Here is a 21,151-nt window from a genome sequence, read left to right on the forward strand (position 1 = left end):
AAAGGCCTGCCACCAAAACAAGGGACTACCTTTCACACCACCCCCTGCCGCCCAAACCCTAACAACAGATGCATCAGACTATGCATGGGGGGCTCATCTGGCAGGGAAGTGCATTCCGGGCAAATGGAACCCAAATCAAATGCACCTGCATATCAATCAAAAAGAAAGGTTAGCTGTACATAATGCTCTGACAGCCTTCAAGGACCGCATTCTTCCAGGACAACTAATGGTAAAGACGGACACCACCACTGTTATGTGGTACATAAACAAGCGGGGCTACACATTCTTACCCCTCTCTGCAGACTAGCCATGGCATTGTGGAACACAGCTTTGAGCTACCAAGTGCACCTTCAAGCTCAATTCCTGCCAGGAAGATTAAATACACTGTTAGACGGACTAAGCAGAAAACTCATGGACCCACACGAGTGGAAACTGGAACCCAGGATTTTCAACATGGTGACAAGGAAATGGAGGAGCCCAGATATAGAACTATTTGCCTCTCCCCAGAACTACCAGTTGGAAATGTTTGCACAAGGACTTCCCACAAGCAAGCCTGGAAAGTGGATGCTCTGTCCTTCAGCTGGAAAAAACGATCAGTGTATGCCCCCCCCCTCTGTTTCTGCTCTCCAAAGTTCTACTAAAAATCAAACAGGACAAACCAAGGATGATTGTGATTGCTCCAAGCTGGCCACGCCAACACTGGTACCCCCTGCTGCGCAGTGTGTCACGGTTATCCCCATGGCACTGCCTCAGACTCCTTCCTTGTCCCAGCAGGAGAACCAGATTCTGCACCCTCAGCTTCTAACACTGAACCTTGCAGCCTGGCTAATTACCTAAGCTCTCCTTTACCATCCCTCAGTAAACCTGTGATGGATATCATTTTAGAGGCAAGGAGGCCTAGTACTAGAAAATCTTATGCTGAAAAATGGAAAAGATTCTGTGCCTGGAACCAATCTCAAGGGATGAGCACAGCAGTGCCCAATTTACCTCAGATTTTACAATACTTAACTGAGATGCTTCACAAGGGCCTTTCTTTTTCCTCCATTAAAATCCACGTCTCCGCCATTTCAGCTCATTATAACACAGAACCTCCCCTCTTCTGTCATCCACTGCTCAAGCAGTTCCTTAGAGGGGCAAAAATTTGAGACCACCCAGGAGAGCTCCAACCCCAGCCTGGGACCTTAACCTTGTTTTGGAAAAACTCACGCTACCTCCTTTTGAGCCAGCTGCTACTGCGGACTTAAAATTTCTTTCTTGGAAAACAGCTTTCCTTTTAGCAATCACTTCGGCTAGAAAGGTATCTGAATTACAGGCCCTTATGGCAGTGGAGCCTTTCATCATCTTTCATGCGGACAGGGTGTCCCTCAGAGCCAATCCATCCTTCATGCCCAAGGTGGTATCCAGTGTGGCTCTTAATCAGTCCATTCATTTGCCAACCTTCTTTCCCACTCCACAGAACAAAGGGGAACGGATACTGTATTCCTTAGATGTGCACAGACAACTTAGATTCTAATTGGACAGGACTAAACCTCAAAGGAAGTCTGAACAACTGCTGGTGGCATTTACTGCAGGGGCAAAGGGGAAGGCTATTTCAAAGCGAACCATTTCTAAATGGATAGGCTATTGCATTCATTTCTGCTACAAGCACCATGGAAAACCTATCCCCCAGGGGATCAGACCTAACTCCACCAGGGCTGCATGTGCCTCTGCAGCCTTTCTCAGAGGTATACCTACCAGGGACATCCTAGAAGCTGCTACCTGGAGTTCTGTGCATACCTTCACCGAGCATTATTATTTGCCAATTATCTCTAAATCCAGAGCTGGCTTTGCCACTGCAGTCTTGCAGGGCCTTATAGTTGGTCCTAATGCTTTTTAAATTCCTCCTCCCAACCATAGCTTTGGGAATCTACCCAAATGTAATGACTGCAACAGTGAAACACGAAGAACATAGTAGAGTTGTGTACACGTGCCATAAATGTGGATGTTCGAGTGTATTCACTGTTGCAGTCCTGGTTACCCTCCCTCCAGTCGTCTAACTTCTTTTGGTTATACCTCTACTTTCTTTGCTATGCTTAAAAGCTTTTTTTGGTGTATTTGCTTTTTTGTTGGAGTTATATCATTGTGCTTTTATATTTAATTGCTTCCCATTAGGGTGGCACCTGACATCTAGGGCAAGAAAAACTGATGTAATGGCGTTGGCTGCATGTTTTATACCCCCGACGACCTGACGTCATGGAAGAAGGGACAGCAACCGACGCAGGACCCAAGACTTTGTTAATCAGGCCGACTGAGGGCTACCTGCAAGCAGATAACCCAAATGTAATGACTGCAACAGTGAATACACTCGAACATCTACATTTATGGTAAGTGTACACAACTGTACTTTTTGTGTTAGCATGAATTTTCTGAAGGGTATGAAGTATGAAACTCAAATGTCTGTCATTAACTTCAGTCCTTAATGATTTGCCACTAATTTGGCACAAAACTTCAATTTTTTAGAAAAATGTACCAAAAGTACGAGGCAGAAATCTCTATACATTCTGTGTACATTGGAGAGGTGTGATCGTAACAAATGTACTAGTTACAGCAGCAGCTAAAAATTATTCTGCTCAGCATTACTTAGCTGCAAAGTCATACATGCTGCTTTACAGAGATAACATTTTCGAGCAGAATTGAGTTTAGCTACATACCTTCAAAGTGAAAGTTGAGTACTGTGCTTATTTATTTACTCTTTATTGACTGGAAGTTGTCACTCAGGATGAAGGCACGGGAATGCATGGTGTTAAGTAATATGCCGGTATCTGTTCAGATGACTCAGAAAAGGCAAAAAATTGATGTTCACTCATTTCAAGACTTTTAAACACATGAATATAGATTTCATACAACAAAAGGATTGTGCTGTTTGTGCATTATGTTGTAAAACTGTTATGTGCCATACCTCAAGTGTACAAAGACACTATCAAATCAAACATCAGTCCATGTTTAAAAACCCTGAGGAGAAAAGTGAAGCCATAAAAAGGGCTTTTTCTGGCTACAGAAACAAACTGATATTTTTACTCAAGTAGTTGCAAAAATAAGGTTATTGAATGTACTTATAAAATTGCTCAGTGTGCGGCTTCGATGGCCAAACCTTTCACAGATGGAAAATTCCTCAAGGAAACTTTTTTGAACATTGCCGAAATTTTGGTTAGTGACTTACCAAATAAAGAAATGGTACTGTCTTGGATTTGAGAAATGCCAGCTTCTGCGAGATCAATCGAGAGACTCCTAACTGATATGGCTGAAAATAATAATGGTAAAGCAGACAACCAGGTTACGAGCTGTTGTGTTTGTCGCTCTTGACAAAAGTATTGATTTGAATGACATGGCAGGCATAGCAATAGCTGTGAGATGTTGTGAGAACAACCATATTTATGAAGAACTGTGTTGCTTGATGCCTCTTGCTGGTACAGCCAAGGGAGAGGATATTATAACTGTATTTGTAAGCTATTTCGAAAATCAGCACATTGACATAAATAAAATATTCTTTGTTACTACTAATGCCACCCCTGGAATGGACAGAAAGAAGAAGGGATTTGTTAAATTTCTTCAGGATTATATTGGACATAAAGTGTTGAACTTCCATTGCATTATACGCCAGGACAGTTTGTGTGTGAAAATTTCATCACAGTGCTTGAACTCTGTAATGGAAACTGTTAAGATAGTTAACTTCATAGTTTCTCGCTCTTCATTGATCCACAGGCAATTCAAATCTCCTCTACAAGAAATGGAGAGATCATATCCAGACCTCCCACTGTACAGCAATGATTGTTGGCTTAGTTGAGGTAGTCTAAAAGCAATCAAGGTGTTTCTTGATGGAAAATAACTATTTCCCAGAACTGAATGATGACTGGCTATGCAAGCTGATGTTTCTGGCTGTCATAATTGAACACAATGAGTGATGTAAACTTGCGATGTTCTTCATCTCACATTGCTGCAGTCCTTACATATGGGTAGTCCGCTGTCCTCGGTCGGCCCGAATACCAAAGTATTAGGCTGACGTCGGTCAAGGCGCTTAAAACTGACATCAGGACGTCAGGGTACAAAAGCGCATGACCGACGTCATTTCCTCAGTCTTTTTTGCCGCATGGTCCGATGCAGAAGCAGCGTTGCAAGTGCCGTTCGGCGTTCTGAAATTTTTCGAATTCGGAGTTTCAGACCGAATCCAAGTTGGCTAAGTACCCGTTGGGAATATTTTGGTTTTTCTTGCCTCAGTGTTTTACCGGATGTCAGAAAAAGTGAATAACTGTATTTCTTGTGGGAAACAGATACCGCATAGGGATTATCATTCTTTGTGTATTCCTTGTTTGGGGCCTGAGCACGACGTTGTTGGGTGTCGCTTTTGTGCTAGGTTCAATAAACGCACTATTAGCGAAGGTTAGATTGTGCTAGGCTGGTCTTTGGGAAGCGGTGCAATTATAATATGCCATCGGATTCTCCGGCCGCTTCTGAAGAAGCGCAAAGACAAAGCAGTTAAACCCAGGCAAGATGAGTCGTTCGGACGCCGGTTCTTTAGAGGTTTCAGTGGAACCGGTGGTTCCGATGGAGACTTCTCTGGAGTCTCAAGGGGAGACTTTGATTTTGCAGGAGGTGGTCTCTCAGGAGGCAGGTCAGGCTGAAGGGGCTTCTCAAGTTACTGTAATCCCTCCCTTCCTAGGGTGGTTAGGCCTTCTCCTTCTGTTTCCAAGGCTTCTCCCAGAGGCAGGCCAGTTTTAGCTTCTGTTGGTGTCACTCCTAGTTCAGCAGGGTCTGTGCCTAAGAAGCACATGCTTAAAATGGCAGAAGATTTGATTACTCTGATTAGAGGTTCTTTGCCCCTCCTGATAAGAGGCCTAGGGTGGAGCCAGAGTTGGGAAGTTTTGAGCAGGCTTGGATGTTTCAGAGTCTTCAGCGGAAGACTTGCAGGAGTACTCTCCTTATTCTGATTCTGATGCAGATGATTCCACTCCTTCTGCTTCTCCTCCAGAGGATTTTTCTTTTCAGAGACACTTCATTCTATGAGGGAACATTTTAAGTGGGAAGGTCAGGACTTCTCTGATTCTAGGAAAAGGCTTAGGAGTTTTTGCTGTTACCCCAGCATAGGCCCTTGGCTATACCCCTGTTCTGGATGTTGTGGAAGATGTGTTTGCAGAGGCTTCACTTAATCCTGATTCTCTGCCTCCTGCTCCTGTTAAACCGGATAGGTATTACAGGGTGCCTGAGGCTCATAAATATCTTTATAAGAGTCCTAGGGCGGACCCAGAAACTATTAGTCAGGGACCTAAGGGTGTCAAGGCCTCTGTTGTAAAAATCCGGTTCCTCTAGATAAAGAAGCCAGAGCTTTGGATAGATGGGGAAAGAAGGTCTATACATCTTCTACCTTAGCTATGAGGGCTTTGAATTGCCAGTTTCATATGTTGAAATATCAAAACTTTCTTCTTTCTCAATTGAAGTCTAAGGTGGATGCTCTGGCGGAAGGCATTGAGTGTAAAGAATTACAAGATTTGGTGCATGTCTCTGAACAGGTGGGTAAGCATTCATTACAGTGTGGTTTTGATGCTGTTCAGGCCTCGTCTAGGGTGGCTGCCACTGGCTCAGTTCTTCGCAGGCATGCCTGGCTGAAGGATCAGAATTTATCTGACCATGTTAAGACAAGGATTTTGGATGCTCCTTTGCAGTCTGATGTGTTGTTTGGTTCACCTGTGGAGTCAGTCTTGAAGAAAATGGAAGACAAGGCTAAGTCTATGCAGGCTGTTAAAGATTTTTGCAAGTTCAGCCTCCAAAGTTTAGTAGGAATTGGCCTGCTAAGGGGTGGACGTATCCTTCTTATGATTCTCAGTCTAGGGGTAGATCTAGACGTGGTAGAGGCAGAGCTCAGAGTTCTTTCAGGCCTAGAACAGGGAGTTCACCTGCACAATCTTCGGGTGAGGGCAGGGGCCAGTCCTTCGTAAACAGGCCCAATGACCTACTTTTCAGCTGCCAGATCCTTCTTGCCTGGCAGCACCTTTGGGAGGAAGGTTAGCACTCTTCAAGGAAAATTGGATGTTGATTACCCAAGACAAATGGGTATTGGATATCATACACCAGGGTTACAAGTTTTATTTCCATACCTTGCCTCCTTTCAAAGGCATGGCGGACGTTCCTCCTCAGCAAAGACTAGAGGCTCGCAAACAAATTTCTACTACTTCAAATAGGGGCCATACAACCGGTCCCTCTGCCAGAAGTGGGCCTAGGATTTTATTCTCGCCTGTTTCTAGTACCAAAGAAAGGAAACACGTGGAGACCAATTTTGGATTTATCTATCCTCAACACATATCTGGACATTCCCAAGTTCAAAATGTTGACGTTACAACAGCTTTTACCTCTGCTGGGCAAAGATCACTGGATGGTGACTCTGGATCTCAAGGAGGCTTACCTTCATGTTCCTATCAGGTCCAGTTGCAGGAAGTATCTGCGTTTTCGGGCTGGGACTTCACATTATCAGTTCTCTGCATTGCCCTTTGGCTTATCTACTGCGCCCAGAGTGTTCACGAAGGTTCTGGCTCCAGTGGTAGCTTTCTTCAGGCTAAGAGGAATACAGATCTATCCTTATTTGGACGATTGCCTGATTCTGGCCCAAGAAAAGGACGAACTTCTTCATCATTTACAGTATGTGATGGCAGTGTTAAGATGCCTGGGGTATTCTGTGAACGAAATAAAGTCCAGTCTAGTACCCTCTCAGGACATGTGCTTTCTGGGTGTGAGACTGAATACAGCATCCCAGATGGCCTTTTGACCCCGGACAAACAAAAGAATCTTTCTCTTTACTTCCACCAGTTGTCTCGTCAGTCCAGGCTGACTGCAAGGACAGTCCTTCAAGCCTTGGGGTTCATGGCATCTTGTATTCTGGTACTTCCCAATGCCAAACTGCATATGAGGAAGCTACAATGGTATCTCAAGAATGTATGGACACAGCACTGCCAAGATTTGGACACTGTCATTCAGATAATACCTTGCATTCAAAAGGAATTTTGTGGTGGGCTCAGGAATGTCACCTAAACAAGGGACTCTCTGTGACCCGCCAGAGGCGAGTCAGATTTTAACGACAGATGCCTCAGACAAAGCTTGGGAGCTCATCTAAATGGAAAATGGGTACAAGACACGTGGCCTGCCAGACTTCAACATCTACATATCAACTTGAAGGAGATGTTAGCAGTCCAATTTGCATTGATAGCTTTCAAGGATTTACTTCTTCCAGGGCAGGTGTTGATTCAAACAGACAACACAACTGTCATGTGGTACATCAACAAGCAAGGGGAACGATTCTTATCCTCTATGCAGACAAGCAATGATTTTGTGGGAGACTGCTCTCAGTTTACAGCTAAATCTTCAGGCAAGGTTTCTGCCAGGAGCACAGAACTCCTTAGCAGATGTGTTGAGCAGACAAATTATGGATCCCCACGAGTGGAAATTGGATCCTCATGTATTTCAGAGATTGACAGTGTTATGGGGAACTCCAGACATAGATCTGTTCGCTTCTCCACTAAATTACCAGCTGCCAAAGTTTTGCACAAAAGGTTTCATCACACAGCTTGGAAAGTGGATGCTCTCTCATTCATTTGGAGCAATCTTCACGTGTATGCCTTTCCACCTCTGCCTCTCCTCCCAAAGGTACTGCTGAAGGTCAGACAGGACAAGCCAAACATGATTTTAATAGCTCCAGATTGGCCTCGACAGCACTGGTACCCATTACTGAGAAGTCTGGTACAGGAGCCTCCATGGCCTTTGCCTTGATTCCTCACCTGCTGTCTCAGGAGAACAGTCATTTACTCAATGTCAAACTTCATTCTCTACATCTGACAGCCTGGCATATTCTGTTTTAAACCCTGGAGGGTCTCAGCTTCCACAACAAGTTTTGAATGTTATTTTGGAGGCCAGAAGGCCTAGTACAAGGAAAGTTTACGCAGATAAATGGAGGAGATTTTTATTTTGGAGTACAGCAAAGGACTTTGATGTTTCTAAACCTAATTTAAGTGTTGCACTTCAATACCTTACTGAGTTATTGGACAAAGGTTTGTCCTTCTCCTCTATAAAGGTTCATGCTGCAGCAATTTCTGCTCACTATGACTGTGACCCACCATTATTTTCTCAGCCTTTGTTTAAGCAATTCCTTAGAGGGCAAAGAATATAAGACCCCCACGAGAGCTCCTACTCCTGCTTGGGATCTCAATTTTGTGTTGGAGAAACTCACTCTACAACCTTTTGAGCCTGCAGCATCGGCAGAGTTGAAATATTTATCATGGAAGACTGCTTTTTGTTAGCCATTACATCTGCAGAAGGGTTTCTGAATTACAGGCCCTTATGGCAGTTGAGCCTTTCTTAATTTTCCACAAGGATAGGGTGTCTTTGCACTAACCCTTCTTTTATGCCTAAAGTGGTTTCTAGTGTGGCTTTAAACCAAACTATTCATTTGCCTACTTTTATGCAAACCCCAAAATAAAGGGGAAAGGATTTTGCACACTTTGGATATACACAGACAGTTGCGATATTATTTGAGCAGAACTAAAGGGTTCAGGCAGTCTCAGCAGTTGTTTGTTTCTTTTGCTTTGGGTTCTCAGGGCAAACCTGTTTCAAAACAAACTATTTCTAAGTGGATTGGTTTTTGTATTGCTTTCTGTTATTCCCATCATGGTAAGGAGATTCCAGCTGGGATTAGGCCTCATTCCACTAGGGCTACTGCCACTTCTACAGCTTTTTAAGGGGGGTGGCTACTAAAGATATTTTGGAAGCAGCTACTTGGAGTTCAGTGCATACTTTCTCTAAGCATTACCACCTTCCACTTTATTCTAAATCTAGGGCTGGATTTGCTAACTGCAATTTTACAGGGCATGTTGGCAGCTCCTAATGCTTTATAGTTTTGCCATCCTCCCTTACCTCTGCTTTGGGATTCTACCCATATGTAAGGACTGCAGCAATGTGAGATGAAGAACATAGTACAGTTTTGTACCTACCATAAATGTAGATGTTCGAAGATCCACATTGCTGCAGTCCAATTTACCCTCCCTCCTTCCCCTCTGTTGTTGAAGGTGGTGGTGTGGTTTGTGTTGTACATATTGTAAATATGGTTAGTGCACGGGTGGTTGGTTAGGTTTTGCTGGATGTCCTTCATGGATGCATCTGCAGTCATAACAACTGGGTTGTCCTGTCGTCAGGCAGCCCTTCAGTCGGCCGGATTCCAAAGTCCGGGTCCGGCTTCGGCTGATGTCGCACTTCACCCGACGTCATCTCTGTTGGTCTTCGGGTATAAAAGCATCAGCCGACGCCATTTTCCTCAGTCTTTCTTGCCGCGTGGCGCCCGAAGCAGAAGCTGTTCGCAAGTGCCGGTCGGTCGGATCCAGAGATTACTTCTACCGAATACTACTTCAAGACTTCTAAAGCTAAGTACCCGTTGGGGACTCTTTCTTGCCTCAGCCGATGTCAGAAAAAGTTAATAATTGTTTAACCTGTGGGAAACAAATACCTCATAAAGATTTCCACTCTTATTGTCTGCCTTGTTTAGGCCCAGCCCACGACGTAGCAGCCTGTTCGCCTGTGCTTCTTTCAACCGACGAACGCTTAGGCGTCGGTGGGAGTTTGCAGAACGGTTTTTCGGTTCTGATGTTGCGTACATTATGCCGGCTGATCCTCCGACTACCCGCAAAAAACGCAAAGATAAAGACCGACACCGCGGTCCGCGGTTTCGGCCGAAACCATGGTTAAGCAAATCATGAGTGTCTCGGTTTCGCTGAAACCGAGAAAACTGATCAAAGTACAGCTGAACCTATCTCTACAACTGAGGCCCCTGCTACCACTCTTGAATCGGCCTCAGAAATTTTATCCACTACAGTGGTTGCCACTGACTTATCAGACACCATTCCCTTGGATGTCTCTACCCCAGCACGTGGTGCTGCTAGGCCTCCAGCAGCCATGTCCATTAAGGCCTTCGCCAGGGCTAAAGCAGCCAAGACTACTAAGACAGTGCCTGTTAAACCCCCACAACCAGGCCCTCTTCTAGTTCTCAAATGCTTACTTTGGCAGAAGATTTAATTTCATTAATTAGAGGATCTCAATCTCACCCAGACAGGGCCTCTCAGCCCCAGAGAAGAGACCTAGGGCAGAGCCCCTGAGCCAGTGTCCTCTGATGATTCTGCTGACGAATCAGACATAACTGACCAGCCAGAGGCTCCTTTCTCCAATTTTGAAGATTCTGATGCTGAAGAATCCATTCCAGCTGCTTCCCCACCAGAAGAATTCTCCTTTGGGGAAACCTTACATGCCATGCGAGAGCAGTTCCAATGGCAGCAACAGGATTTTTCAGACTCCAGAAAAAGACTTAGGACCTTTCTGCACCTCCCACAGCACAGGCCCTTAGCTATACCTCCTGTTCTCTCTGTGGTGGATGATGCTTTCAATGATGTCTGCTCCGCTCCAGATTCTTTACCCCCAGCCCCTGCCAAACCAGACAGATTTTACAGGGTGCCAGATACTCATCACCACCTTTACAAGGCCCCACTTGCAGACTATATCCCAGGGTCCCAAGGCAGTAGCCGCGACCATAGCTAAATCCCTATTCCTTCTGAAAGGGAAGCAAGGTCATTAGACAGATGGGGTAAAAAGGTCTACACTTCAGCTACTCTCTCAGCTAGAGCTTTAAACTGTCAGTTTCACATGATACAATACCAAGAGTTTATGCTTGATCAGTTAACTAAAAACTAACCACTGATGAATCTCTTGATAAGAAATATGTATTAGAAATGGTAAATAACATACAACAGGTTAGCAACCATTCCTTAAAATGTGGCTATGATGCACTGGAGGCTTCATTTAGATCAGCCATGACTGGCACAGTGATAAGAAGGCATGCATGGCTAAAGGAGCAAGCTTTACCGGATCATGTTAAAGCTAAGTTGCTAGATGCTCCTATGGATAAGACAAGTTTGTTTGGTACACCTGCCCAGCAGGTTATGAAGAAAATGGAAGAAAAGGCAAAATCTGTTCAAACGGTTAAAGATTTCTTGCAGGTTCAACCCCAAGGATTAGCAGGAACTGGCCTGCCAAAAATTGGTCCTTTCCTGACTCCACAAAATTTCAAAGGGGCAGGAATAGACGCTCCAGAGGCAGAAACCAATCCAGAGGAGGTGCCTACAGAGGACGACAGTGGCAAGGTAACAACAGAGGCACAGACACAACCACTGCCACTACATCAGCACAACCACAGTGACTTAACCCTAAATCCGCCTACCAGGGAACAAATAGCAGCTCCTCTAGGCGGAAAGTTAACCTTATTTTCAAAGAACTGGCACTACATAACAAAAGACAAGTGGATTTTACAAACCATAGATCAAGGTTACCGGTTTCACTTCCACACTTTACCAGTCAAAAGAGGAATGCCAAATCTACCTCCAAATCAAAAAACAGAGGCACTACAACAGATAATGGAGTTAGCAAACATGAGAGCTGTGGAAAGAGTGCCAACAGCAGAGCAAGGAAAGGGGTTCTACTCCAGACTATTCCTAGTTCCAAGAAAGGAAAAAAGTTGGAGACCAATTCATGACCTGTCCACCTTAAATACATACATCATTGTCCCAAAATTCAAAATGCTGACCCTACAGCAACTTCTTCCCATGCTGGGCAAGGAGTCTTGGCTGGTAACTCTAGATCTCAAGGAGGCATACCTGCACGTCCCCATTCGACCAATCTGCAGAAGATACCTCAGATTTCTTGCAGGATCAGAGCACTATCAATTCTCAGCATTGCCCTTTGGCTTATCTACTGCCCAGAGTATTCACAAAATGCCTGGCATCAGTAATCGCCCATTGCAGACTACAGGGAATTCAAATTTACCCATACCTGGACGACTGCCTGCTACAAGGGGACAACAAAAGCAAGCTGACAACAGATTTACAAAGGGTCATTTACTTGCTACAAGCACTGGGATACACAGTCAATTTACAAAAGTCAAGGCTGATACCATCCCAAACAAGGACATTCTTGGGCTGAATTGGACACAGTAAAACAAATGGCATTCCTGACTACAGAAAACAAAAAGAACTCCTCTTTACTTCTTGGCACTAACAAAACTGAACAAGTTAACAGCAAGAAAAGTACTGCAGGCCTTGGGCTTCATGGCATCATGCATAATCTTGGTCCCATTTGCCAGACTACATATGAGAAAACTACAGTGGTACCTAAAGAATTTATGGTCCCAACACAGACACAGCCTAGAAACAGAAATCCCACTAATTCCATGCTTAAAGCAGGAGTTCCTATGGTGGGCTCAGGCATGTCAGTCAAACCCAGGCCTACCCTTTCGCAGATGTCAAGCAAGCCAGACCATCACAACAGACGCTTCAGACCTAGGATGGGGGGCCCACATGCTAGACAAATGCGTGCAAGGATTGTGGACACAGGATCAACTTCACCTGCACATCAACCTAAAAGAAATGCTGGCAGTAAAACTGGCAATCCAAAAGTTCAAACCATTTCTCCAAGAGGGCCAGTTGATGATAAGGACAGACAACACCACAGTCATGTGGTACATCAACAAACAGGGAGGCACTCATTCATACCCCCTATGCAGAATGACTTTGGAGCTGTGGACCCTGGCACTCAGCTACAACATCCAGTTACAGGCAATATTTGTACCGGGAAAGAAAATACTCTAGCAGACATATTAAGCAGAACCACATCGGATGCCCACGAATGGAAGCTGCACCCGGACATCTTCAAGACCATCTCAAAGAAATGGGGAATGCCTCAGATAGATCTATTCGCATCACCTCTCAATCACCAGCTCAAAAGTTCTGCACAAGGACATTCCACCCACTAGCATGGAAAGTGGATTCGCTCTCCTTCAGCTGGAAAGGCCTAACAGCATATGCATTCCCACCTCTTCCCTTGATACACAAAGTACTACTAAAAATCAAGGAAGAACGCCCAAGGATAATCCTGATAGCCCCAAACTGGCCAAGACAACACTGGTACCCACTGCTGAGGAGCATGTCTCGAACAATATGTGGCCAATACCCTGATGCCTTTGATGTTAACTCAGAACAACTACAGCATCATACATCCAAACCTAAAACGTTGCAACTGACTGCATGGAACATCACATAGCAGCAGCTAATCCAGAACTTTCCCAAAGAGTTAAAGACATTATTCTTGAAGCACGCAGACCTTCAACAAGAAGGAACTATGCTGGAAAATGGAAAAGGTTTGTCATTTGGAGTATGGAAAGAGGAAAAGATGTGTCAAACATAGATATGCCTAACATTCTGGAGTATCTGGCGAACTTCTTCATTCAGGCCTGTCCTACTCCTCCATCAAGATACATGCATCAGCTATTTCAGCAGAATACAGCTTTGATCCACCTGTTTTTCGCACCCTTTGCTCAGGCAGTTCCTCAGAGGAATCAAGAATGTAAAACCTCCAAGGAAACCACCATTACCAGCTTGGGACTTAAACTTTGTGCTAGAAAAGTTGACACTATCACCCTTTGAACCAGCAGCAACAGCAGACCTACAACACCTGTCATGGAAAACTGCTTTCCTACTGGCAATTACTTCAGCAAGGAGGGTTTCAGAACTACAGGCCTTAATGGCAGTGCAACCCTTCCTAATCTTCCACCAAGATAGAGTGTCCATGAGGACTAATCCTACATTTATGCCTAAGGTGGTATCCAGAGTGTCTTTAAACCAGGCAATCCACCTACCTACCTTCTTTCCCAACCCACAAAACAGAGGGGAAAGAATACTGCATACCTTGGATGTACATAGACAGCTACGCTACTACTTGGACAGAACAAAAATAGCAGAAAGACTGACCAACTTTTGTAGCCTATGCAACAGGAAGGGAAGGAAAAGCTATTTCCAAACAGACAATCTCCAAATGGATAGGAAATTGCATACGATTCTGTTACTCCTTCCATGGAAAACCAATTCCACAGAACATAAGACCTCATTCTACAAGGGCAACAGCCACTACCACAGCCTTCTTACGAGGAGTGGCAACCAAAGACATTATTGAGGCGGCTACTTGGACCTCCGTGCATACATTTGCCAAGCATTATAATTTGCCTCTATATTCCAGATCCCGAGCAGGGTTTGCCACTGCTGTACTGCAAGGGATCCTAAACACACCATAATCTACTTTTATCCTCCTCCCTAGTTGGCTATGGTATTCTACCCAGTTGTTATGACTGCAGATGCATCCATGAAGGACATAGTACAGTTTTGTACCTACCATAAATGTAGATGTCCGAACTGGATAGCATCTGCAGTCAGGATTACCCTCCCTCCTTCCCCTCTGTGGTACTCCTAGGGTGTTTACCCTCCTAATAGCTAGCTGGTGGGGAGTCTTTATGGTGTATTTGTTTGTATATATGTACATACATGCTTATTTTTGTGTTTACCTCTATCTTTTGGAAACATTGGCATCTATCCAAATTTTAGCCTTCAAGAGGGCTACTGGCATCTGGGGCAAGAAACACTGAGGAAAATGGCGTCGGCTGATGCTTTTATACCCGAAGACCAACAGAGATGACGTCGGGTGAAGTGCGACATCAGCCGAAGCCGGACCCGGACTTTGGAATCCGGCCGACTGAAGGGCTGCCTGACGACAGGACAACCCAGTTGTTATGACTGCAGATGCTATCCAGTTCGGACATCTACATTTATGGTAGGTACAAAACTGTACTTTTTTGGCTTTGGCCTTTCTTGTTAGGGCCTTCTGACATCTGGGGCAAGAAAAGACTGAGGAAATGACGTCGGTCATGCGCTTTTGTACCCTGACATCCTGATGTCAGTTTTAAGCGCCTTGACCAACGTCAGCCTAATACTTTGGTATTCGGGCCGACCGAGGACAGCGGACTACCCATATGTAAGGACTGCAGCAATGTGGATCTTCGAACATCTACATTTATGGTAGGTACAAAACTGTACTTTTACAAGGGCAGGGTCAAACACTCAAGCAGTACTTGAACTTTTTAAACACGGAACGGATTTGCGTCAAAATTAGATAGATTTTCCCCATGATGTTACCAGTAACGCCTGCAAATCCTTTCCAAACGTAAAGGCTCATTCAAATCGATTTACTGTCAACAGAGATGAGCTTCTGAAGTACATTGAAGCACTCAAAGGAGAGTGTGCTAAATGAGGTCAAGACTTCCAAATTCACGGGCCCATATTTTCTTATCTCAAGCCTGACATAATTGATCTTACTACCACCCCATCTGACCTATCTCTTTTCAAGTGGTTGGATGCTGACAGTTTTGATATGCAACACATCTAATTCAAGTTATCACAGTTATGGATGATAAAATTTGTGGAGTTATGGAAAACTCTTGAAGGAAATTGCTTGAAAAAGTCAGCTGCCATCCTCTACTGCTGGATATCCCTGCCTGAAGTGTTCACCTGCTTGAAGAAAGTTGCATTTGCTCTGCTTTTGGCTTTTGGGTCAACTTACACATGTGAACAAATTTTCTCACATATGAAAGCTGTTTTCGTGTCCACAGAGAAGTTGCCTAACCCCTGTGCATTCAGAAGCCTGTGAGAAGCTGAAAGTGACCAAATTCACACCTGATATTGAACAATTAATCAAGGAGAAGCAAGGGCAGTGGTCCCATTAATTGATTAATGACTCAGATTAATAATGATCCATGACTACTCATATTAAAAATGTTAAAATATATTGTCTGATTTTTTTATTTAATAGTTTTGTTCTTCCAAGTATTGGACTTTGTCTTACAATATACAGTTGACAATTTAAAAAATTTCAAAATGAACTTAAAACACAATTTTTGTATTTGTTCATATATATATATATATATATATATATATATATATATATATATATATATATTAAAATATTGAATACTCAACAAGAGAATTGTTATTTAGTCATGTATTGAAAACATGTTAATGTGCTTCAGTGTGATAGAAACCTTTATTTGGTCATCGCTTGGCAATCCTGGAAATATTGGCACACTGACTTTGCAACATTATTTTGGCACAACACTACTAAAAGGTTTCTGACCCCTGACTTAGCATATGCATCCATTAAGGTGCATTTAGTGGCCTTATCTGCTTGGCTGGCAGTGGATCCCACGCTTTCATTCCTTTTTTAAGTTAAAACAAGTCAAGATGGGAGTTTTGCATGTAAGGTCCATCACAAGCAAATTCCTCCTTTGTGGGATCTCAGCTGTTCTTGAAAAATTGACCTTACCACCTTTTGAACTGGCAGCTCACTCTGAACTTAAGTTTTTAATGTGGAAAACTGTTTTGCTTATTGCTCTGACATATGCTAGTTGGGTTCCAAGCTTTAAAAATTTGCTGTCTTTTGGGAGAAGATTCTTCTGAAGTCTGCTTAGGGTGCAAGAAATCCTAAAAGGTCTTGACTTTGTTGTATACTTGTGAGCCCAACAAATATCTTTATATTATTCTTTTGTAAATTGCCTTTCCATTCTCTTTTTCCCACTCTTTCTTAACCTCTTCTGATTGATTTTTAGCTGTCATGGAGTATTTTATATGCCCTGTTAATTATCCGTTTTAAGAGCAGTTTGTTTGACTCGACTAAGAATTCCACAAGAGTAGGTCTTTTACTTTACAATCCCGTATCCCTTTCTCTTTGCCTATACTCTATCAGTCCGTGGTAGTAAAAGCAGTTGGTCTCTAACATGCAGTCCAAATTTCTCCTTGGCCTTGTCCAATGTGTTACTTTTTCCTCCTTAGTTATTTGACCACAGTATCTCTGTTCCTTTGCTTATACGTACTGTTGGTCTATTTTGTGTAACCTAATTTGCAGTCATCCCTGTTGGTAAAATCTTTCTCCAATCCCATGTTGGCTTAGTTCATGGAATACTTTGTGCTATTTTATGAATATAATATTCTGTGTGGTGGTGGTTCTCCTTAAGGTCCTAAATCTAAAATCATGTTCTTGCCTTATTTCTCTCACCCAACCCCCTGCTTTCATCATCAAACCATTCCACTTTGATTTATGTACATGACTGTCGGGTACATAGTTGTGGAATATACCTTGAAGTCAGGTAATCCTAAACGACCTTGCTTATGGGGAGAATCCACTTATTCCCTTAATTCTTGCTCTCATCCACTCACAAATAAATTCCTTAGATGGTTTATTAATTATCATTTACAACTTCTCCAACTGATAAAAATATACCGAACTTGTATATAAAACCAAAGGGACCAAAAACATTTTCACTATGTGTTATCTTACTATCCATATCCATAATCAACAGCTTTCAACTTCTCAGTTTTTGTATGTTTTATTTTGTCTCTCTTCACATATTCATATTTACCGTAACATAATCCCCATGAGTAAGTATTCATCCTGTCCTGGCCCCATAAGTGTTGGTATTGCTGAACCAGTTTGAGTACATAATTTACTGTTAAAGCCTTTGATTTATTTAGCATCTTGAAGTGAAATGAAACAGTCTCAAAATGTTCCAAATCAAAATGCCCTTTTCTGGGTTTATCTGTAAACACTGTACTTATGTCAGGGAATCTTTGTACATAGCCTGCACAAATTGTGACATGATTGCCTAGTTCAGCTTTCTTGGGACCTCATATGCATCCTTTAAGTTTAGGAATGCCCAGATGGATTAATTCCTTATTTACATTTTCTTCATTGTCTGTTTCAGTGCAAACATTACATCTGTTATTCTGCATCCTAATCTTGTGTCCTACAACACATGCAGTTACTACTTAAAACATTTCAGTAAAAATAACTATGCAACCCCCTCCCAATATTCCTCCCACCGTGGTACACTGCACTTCTCACTCACTCACTTCATATAACAAGAATCATCATCCATTCAGCCCCTTTTTCCTTTTTATATTAGCAAGTCTGCCAGGCAACAAATCCACAGGAGCCTGTAGGCAAAGAATTTTGAAAAGGCTTAGTTAACTATATTGAGCTGTGTTATGAGCATTATAGAAAATCCTACAGGCGCAAATTAAGGTTTACTTCACTGAAGTATTAATAACTACAGCTTCTTTTTCAGAAATGTGTCCACATTAAACATTTGCAAAGTAGCTACCAGGAACTCCATCCATAGTCTGCGATATCTAGGCATTACAGAATGGGCATTCTCTTCAGAAGCAGAACAGGGTTTGTTATTGCACTCGTTCGAGGGATGTGCGGTCGTGTACATGGTGACTCTGGTCAGAGTACTTACTAATTTTTGTACTTTTTCCAAACATTATGAATAATATTGCAAAATAAATCCTTATGATGAATATAGCACTGGTAATACTCTTTCCAGTAATTAAACACATTGTAGTAGTGATCTTCTTAATGAACACAGTACAGTTGTATAAGCATACTTACTGTAACAGTAGAAGTTTAAATACAATGATCACTGCTACAGCATAGACTCCCTACCACCAACCACATATGTAAGCCTCACTTCTACTTGTAGTCAAAAAGTCAGATTTCCAGATGGTAGCAGCACTCCCTCGCTTACACTGGCTTGTATTGCTTCTCACCTTTTTTTTTAATGTAAATCTAAACAATTTTGCCTGAACAGTGGAATCTGGTGTAGCCAGGCTATATCAGCAGTCATATTGGTGATAGCATTACTCGAAAGAAATGAAAATGGCATAGACTGCCCTGTTTATCTTCTGAAGAACATTCTGCTTCTGGTTTTGGCAGAAGAACTCATCAAATGTAGGAAATGTCCAGAGCTCTGGAAGTCAGTCTGAATGATTGGGCACATTCTTTTGGATAATTCCTAAGGATTGTGAGTGATATTGTAGCAGTAGTTATTGTATTTGAACATCTGCTATGACAGCTGTGCTGTCACAGTTACTATCTTTTGTCATGCCATACAGTTCTTATTTTATCATCAGTAGACACTCCTGTATTCTCATGCCATTTTCTTTTAAGTTGTTAGGGATTTTTGAAATCTCATCCAAATCCTGTACTGGACGTTGGGAGGAAGTCCTTCATAACGCTGGCATGAGGGGCGATCCCTCTTGTGATTTGAGGGAAGGTTGGAGGTTCTTCAATGGGGACTTAGCACATAGGAGTGTGCAAGTTTTTGCTTCTTAGAGGTAAGTTAAATTTTGTTTGGCCTCCTGATCCTCACAGAAAATGAAATTGTTGCTGGTTAGTGAGGACCTGAGCTGCTCTTGTCCTGCAGTTATGGTAGTATAGTAGTGGCCTGTAAGAAACATGTCCCTGACTCCCACCCTAGAAGTTGCATTTTAACATGCTTGTGCCACCTACTTCCTGGCTGTCTTTGGCTTGTGTTAGTTCAACCTGATCTAGGAGCACAGCCTACTCACGCCATCCAGAAATGTTTCAGAGTTATTTGTGGTTGAGGCTTATCCTGGCAATCACACACAAAATAGTTCATTGGCCCAGCTGGGGAAGAGTCACTGTTTGAGCCTGTACCAGGCAAGTTGACCAAGACGTGTGGTATCGAACAGTTAATCTGAAGTAGTTAACTTCATTTGATCAGCAACCTGTGGGTATCGGATCCATCCTCGGTTCCGGGCAGGCAGCTTTCCAAGCTAAAAGATCTGAGCTCTCAGCTCCTTCCTCTTACCCATAATGCCCTGCCACCTCCCTCCAGTCCTCAGATCTCGTTTGCCGCGGCTTCTGATAGCTTCAAGCGACGAGCTCTTGGCGTTGGGTGAGAGTTTTAAAAAACCTTTTAAAACTATTTCTAAGATTTGTGTGTGTTGAGTGTTGTATGAAAGGAGAGAAGGTTAGCACTCCCCTTGATAAGGACGGAAGAGGTCCTAGTGGCCTTTACAACACATATATGGTTAAGGCATTGCCACTTATTTTGTGGCATCTAACCACCATTTAAGGTGGATGCCAGCCCAGAGGCAGAGGGGGGGCCGAAGAATTTCAGGTCCAGAGAACCTTTCTCAGACCGATCTGCGCAGCAGCCCTGAGGGCTTGCCCGGCTGTCCCTCTCTGGAGGCAGTCAGAGGACGTTTTTCGGAGCACCTACAATGTTGGGAGTCCATTACTACAGATCTTTGGGTGCTCCGAATAATATCCAGAGGTTACACTATTCCCTTTCTGTATCTTCCCCTTCTAACAAAGCGCCTTCCCGATGTCCCAACCGATCAAAGGGAGGAGGCGGCTTCAGAAATTTCGAAGTTGGTAGAAAAACGGGCCATCCAGCACGTCCCCCCAGAGCAGTCTGGATTAGGCAATTACTCCAGGTTCTTTTTGGTGCCAAAAAAGACGGGGGACTTGAGGCCAATTCTGGACCTGTCATCTCTAAACCTGTTCATTGCCAAAGAGAAATTCCGGATGGTCACTCTGCAATCTATTCTCCCTCTCCTATAGGAGAACGACTGGATGTGCTCCATAGACCTCAAGGATGCGTACTACCACATTCTCATCGACAGATGGTCCAGGAGGTTTCTCCGCTTTCGGCTAGGAGCCAGTCACTTTCAGTTCAGGGTTCTCCCATTCGGCCTCACCACAGCCCCCAAGGTGTTCACCAAGGTCATGGCAGTTGTAGCAGCCCATCTGACACTTCATGGAATTCAGGTCTTTCCGTACCTGGACAATTGGCTCCTCACCGCCCCCACCAGGCATCTGCTTTGCTCCTCCTGGGATTACTCCCTAGCCATGGCCCAGCGTCTAGGCATTACTATAAATTTTCAGAAGTCGTCTCTTCATCCTGTGCAAGTTCTGGATTTTATAGGGGCCAGAATAAATACGCGCCAAGCCAAAGCCTTTCTAACAGTGGACAGGTTGCGCAACTTGTCACTACACATAATGGCGCTCCTACAGTGTCCAGCCCCACCTGCAGAGTTGGTCCTGAGAGCCCTGGTCTCCATGGCGGCAGCCATCAGCCTGTCACCTTTAGCAAGATTGCATATGAGAGTTCTACAATGGACTCTTCACATTCAATGGTCTCTCCTACTCCACCCGTTGGAGTCTCCAATTCCCCTGAGCAGGGTTTGCAGGAACTCCCTTCTTTGGTGGCTCCATTCCCAACAGCTGCGGGAGGGGAGACCGTTTGTGATGCCTCAACCCCAAGCCACGCTGACCACAGACGCTTCTCACCTCAAGTGGGGGGGCATTTCTGTGGGCAGAACCGTCCAAGGCACATGGACTCCCTTAGAGA

The 21,151-nt window shown here is 43.7% G+C and overlaps 1 protein-coding gene and 1 non-coding gene across 6 annotated transcripts in view; both read left to right on the forward strand.

Annotated features, from left to right (window-relative positions):
* The window catches only part of DYRK1A (dual specificity tyrosine phosphorylation regulated kinase 1A), a 2,602,610-nt gene that overhangs the window by 825,593 nt on the left and 1,755,866 nt on the right, over window positions 1-21,151 (forward strand). Inside the window, exon 2 of one of the 5 annotated variants that reach the window (XM_044071436.1) lies at window positions 18,940-19,106. The exons of the other annotated variants lie outside the window; for them this stretch is intronic. The gene's annotated coding sequence lies outside the window, so the exon portion shown is untranslated. The remainder of the gene's footprint in view (window positions 1-18,939; window positions 19,107-21,151) is intronic. 5 annotated transcript variants of the gene reach the window in all.
* LOC122803041 lies at window positions 19,744-19,871 on the forward strand. The gene has a single exon (XR_006365080.1). It is a non-coding gene; the product is annotated as a U6atac minor spliceosomal RNA (small nuclear RNA).

This window comes from Protopterus annectens, chromosome 5.part0 (assembly GCF_019279795.1).
Source record: "Protopterus annectens isolate FY-2018-M chromosome 5.part0, PAN1.0, whole genome shotgun sequence".
Taxonomy (NCBI): domain Eukaryota; kingdom Metazoa; phylum Chordata; order Ceratodontiformes; family Protopteridae; genus Protopterus; species Protopterus annectens.